Consider the following 4,183-nt stretch of genomic DNA (forward strand, 5'->3'; position numbering starts at 1 on the left):
CACCAACTGTGTTGCCTCACATACGTATAGGATTCAGAGGATACATAAAAATCAAATATGATTTAATATTAACATGGTTTCCTTCTCTTCTTCTATAATCTTCTCTATTTTTTTCTCAGTTTCACAATTGTTTTCTCTGCTTTGTATTGCTTTCTCTGTTATGCTCTGTTTTGGTCCATATTCTGCAATTTTTCCTCTGTTCTATAATATTTTTTATTGTTCCGTCTCTGTTCTCACTGTTAAGTTTTCTTTTTTTGCGTAAATTATATAAACTTTTTAGTTTAAGAATTGAAAGAATTGCTAAATATGTTATTTCTATTGAGTTCTTGGTTATTTATCTATGCATATTTGATATTTTTTATTTTTGTACTAAATAGCACTTTAGTTGAAAAAAGTGTGTGCTTCGCTTCATGCTTCTCGCTTTGGTGAAGCAAGCCCTTGTCACTTTCTTTGGCTTCTCGCTCTCCAAAACACTGCTCTTCCAGCATTGTCATTTCCTAAGAAATAACTATTAGCCTGGGTGACAGCTTCTGGTGGTCCATGGCTCGGGCTGGGTCGACTTTTCAAAATTTAAAAGTATGTGGTACTATAAGCGTGATTAAACTCTTCTGTTTACTATTCAAAATGTATAGCCTGCTAACGATTAAAAAATACATTTCTCTGTTTAATATAATTTCAGATGTGGGAAAAATGTTGTATATTAATCTATCAAATATCAAATTGCACTAAATCAATACCTATGGTTAAAGAGGTTTTTCATGTGGAGTTTTGACTGTGAATACATTTTCTTTCCCTATGTATCATCTACTTTGACAATCCAGTGGCTTGTTTTCCTGAAACTCCAAAGTCACTACCTCTCTGTATCATTCTTCCATGTTAGTACCAGAGAATTCACCTAACAAATTTAACAGCTTTGTTACCCATGTTATTTCCCAATCATTAAGTAGCCTCCAGAAAGTCATATTCCAACATTGTGATGACCATATTTCTTGTTTGCCACACTTAGGGTTAACACATCCTTTTTTTTCTCCATGTATTTTTTCTTTCATAAAATGGATGAACTCTTTGAAATAGGCAATATATATTATTGGAAAGACTATACTGAAATTATGTCTATATGGTTGCATGTGGCTTGTTGATTTTTTTAAGCTCTTTGTTGCATTTCATATTTTCTTTTCTGTGAAGTGTATCTCATGTTCACATATTTCTTTCTTGGTTGTTGTAGGCTTTGATTCCAAATCTGTTGGTGGTGGTGCTTGTTATTGTTGTTGAAAGTGTCTCCAAAACTATTCTTTTGAAGGCTCTCTGTTGATTTCTTTTGTAAGGTACGTTTTTTTTCTTTTTCTAGACCTTTCTTCTTTACTGATGTGTTTTTGAAAATATTCCAAGTATTTGTCTCAATTTTTTTGGCCATTTGTTATGCTATGTTTTTTAGTCTAGTTTTATTGGCCATTTTTTAAGAGGTACTGTTGGTTGCGATCTTTTACTGTGTTTCATCAACAATGGTATGAGCAACATTTTATGCACTATCAAAACTTTGATGTGTTCAATATAGGTAATAAAAAAGTGCACTACTGTAACAAAATTTAAATGCTACAAACAAAAAAATATAAAATATTTCACCTTTTTTCTCAAGTCTTTACATACTCTTCTTCTAATATAATCAGATTAGATTGTAGGACTTCTCTAACCTTTGTTTATAGTTTTATAAATTTGTTGTGAACCTGCTTTGTATATTCAGTTCATAACCATAAACATAGAAACTATTTGGTCTTTTACTATTGATGTTTAGAATATACCTGAAAAATTATTATTTTGAAATATTTGGTCTTTTACTATTATATGTTGGATTTTCTTGAATTGCTAGTCTTTTGTCATGTAATTTGGACTATTCCAATTTTTGTAACCTTTTTATTACCATCTTGTGAATATTTATGCGTGTTTCTTGTGTAAGTATAGATTAAGTGTTTGTTTCTTGATTTTTTGTTGTAATACGTATATAACTATATGCATCTATTGTGTATGAATGTATAACTCTAAAAGTAAATATCTAATTAGTACTATTTTGTTGTTATACTAATGTACTATTATATCTATTTTACATGCATGGAGATAATGGCGCCTAATAAACAATGGATGGAACTCATTAAAGATAGACTTTCTATTGCTTATATAGATGGGGTGGAGACTTTCTTGGATTATGCTTTTACAAAACTAGGAGAACCGCAGTTGATACGTTGTCCATGTATTAAATGTGGTAATGCAACTTCTAGAACACGTGTTGTAGTTAGGTCACATTTAATAGTACATGGGATAATACCAAGTTATACTCTTTGGTATCACCATGGGGAGATGTCAGGTGAAGAACAATCAAATTTTGAAAAAATAGATGATAATGAAATTGAAGAGGATGATGGTGAGGATGAAATAGATGGTTTGCTGAGAGATTTGTACCCCGATTTTAATGGAGATAATATGAATAATAGTGGTGATGATTTGATGGAGGAGGAACCAAATGATGAAGCAAAAAGATTTTATAGGCTATTGAAAGATATTGATCTACCATTATATGAAAGTGCAAAAGTTTCTAAGCTTTCTACTTTGGTTAAATTGCTTCACCTTAAAAGTATTGGTCATTGGAGTAATGAGTAATTTACAATGTTGTTGAAGTTTTTGAAAGATGATTTATTGTTGGATGGAACAAACTTGCCGGATTCATATTATGAGGCAAAGAAGGTAATTCGAGATCTTGGGCTTTCATGTAAGAAGATTGATGCATGTAAGAATGATTGCATGTTATATTGGAAGGATGATAATTGTCTTCAATCTTGCAAAGTTTGTGGTGCATCTAGATGGAAGGATGATAAACATAGTGGGGAACAAAATTGAAAAAAGGAAAAAAGATACCATGCAAGATTTTACTTTCCTCTAAAGCCAAGGCTTCAAAGATTATTTATGTGCTCAAAGATATCTCCTTTGATGTCATCATGACAAAAGAGTTGATGATGGAATAATGAGGCATCCAGCTGATTCAATGGCATGAAAAAAATTTGATGAGCTTCACCCATCTTTTGCTGCTGAGCCTCGTAATGTACGACTTAGACTTGCTAGTGATGGTTTCCAACCATTTGGAATGTCGAAAACTCTGTACAGCATTTGGCCCGTGGTACTTATTCCTTATAATTTGCCACCTTGGCTTTGTATGAAGCAAGAGAACTTTATTTTGTCAATGCTTATACCTGGCCTGAGAGTCCTGGTGATGCAATTGATGTCTATCTGCAACCTTTGATAGAGGAGTTGAATGAATTATGGGAAAGTGGAGTCGAGACATTCGATGCATCAACTAGAAAGAATTTTACGTTACATGCATCTTTGTTGTGGACCATTAATGACTTTCCAGCATATGCAAATTTGTCTGGATGGAGTACAAAAGGAAAACTGGCTTGCCCATGTTGCAATAAAAAAAAACACACTATACAAGGCTAGTAAATGGCCAAAAACAGTGTTATATGGGCCATAGACGCTATCTTCCTCTTAATCACAAATGGAGAAATGATAAAGCGTCATTTGAAAACATTATTGAGCACAGGCTACCGCCTGAAATGTTGTGTGGTGATGATATTCTTGATCAGGTTGCTGATTTAAATGGGTTGCCATTAACAAAGGATCCACATAAGAAGATTAAAATATCACACAAGAAAAGGGGTGATAACTGGAATAACAAGAGTATATTCTTTGATCTTCCGTATTGGAAAACCTTATTGTTGCGACATAATCTTGATGTGATGCACATTGAAAAGAATATATGTGACAGTTTTTTGGGGACAATCTTAGATGTCAAAGGGAAAACAAAAGACACCTTGAGTACTCGGTTGGATTTACAACAAATGAAAATACGAAAAGAATTGCATCCAATACAAAATGGAGATATATATGAGTTGCCAGCAGCACCTTACACATTATCTGATGAAGATAAGCAAAAGTTTTTCAAATTTTTGAAGAATTTAAAGGTCCCAGATGGATTTTCCTAATAGGATTTCTCAATGTGTCAACCTTAAGGATAAAAAATTTTCAGGATTAAAAAGTCATGATTGTCATATAATTCTACAACATTTACTCCCTCTTGCCATGCGTGGATTAAAAAGTCATGATTTTCATATAATTCTACAACATTTACTCCCTC

General features: G+C 32.7%; 1 long non-coding RNA gene across 1 annotated transcript in view; it reads left to right on the forward strand.

Moving 5' to 3' along the window:
- LOC102578311 (uncharacterized) overlaps window positions 1–2,891 on the forward strand; it is a 5,387-nt gene extending 2,496 nt beyond the window's left edge. Inside the window, exons 3-4 of the long non-coding RNA XR_367330.2 lie at window positions 1,226–1,325; window positions 2,113–2,891. This is a non-coding gene — a long non-coding RNA (uncharacterized lncRNA). The remainder of the gene's footprint in view (window positions 1–1,225; window positions 1,326–2,112) is intronic.
- The last annotated feature ends 1,292 nt before the right edge of the window (window positions 2,892–4,183 follow it).

The sequence above is a fragment of the Solanum tuberosum genome, unplaced genomic scaffold (assembly GCF_000226075.1).
Source record: "Solanum tuberosum cultivar DM 1-3 516 R44 unplaced genomic scaffold, SolTub_3.0 scf00091, whole genome shotgun sequence".
NCBI lineage: Eukaryota > Viridiplantae > Streptophyta > Magnoliopsida > Solanales > Solanaceae > Solanum > Solanum tuberosum.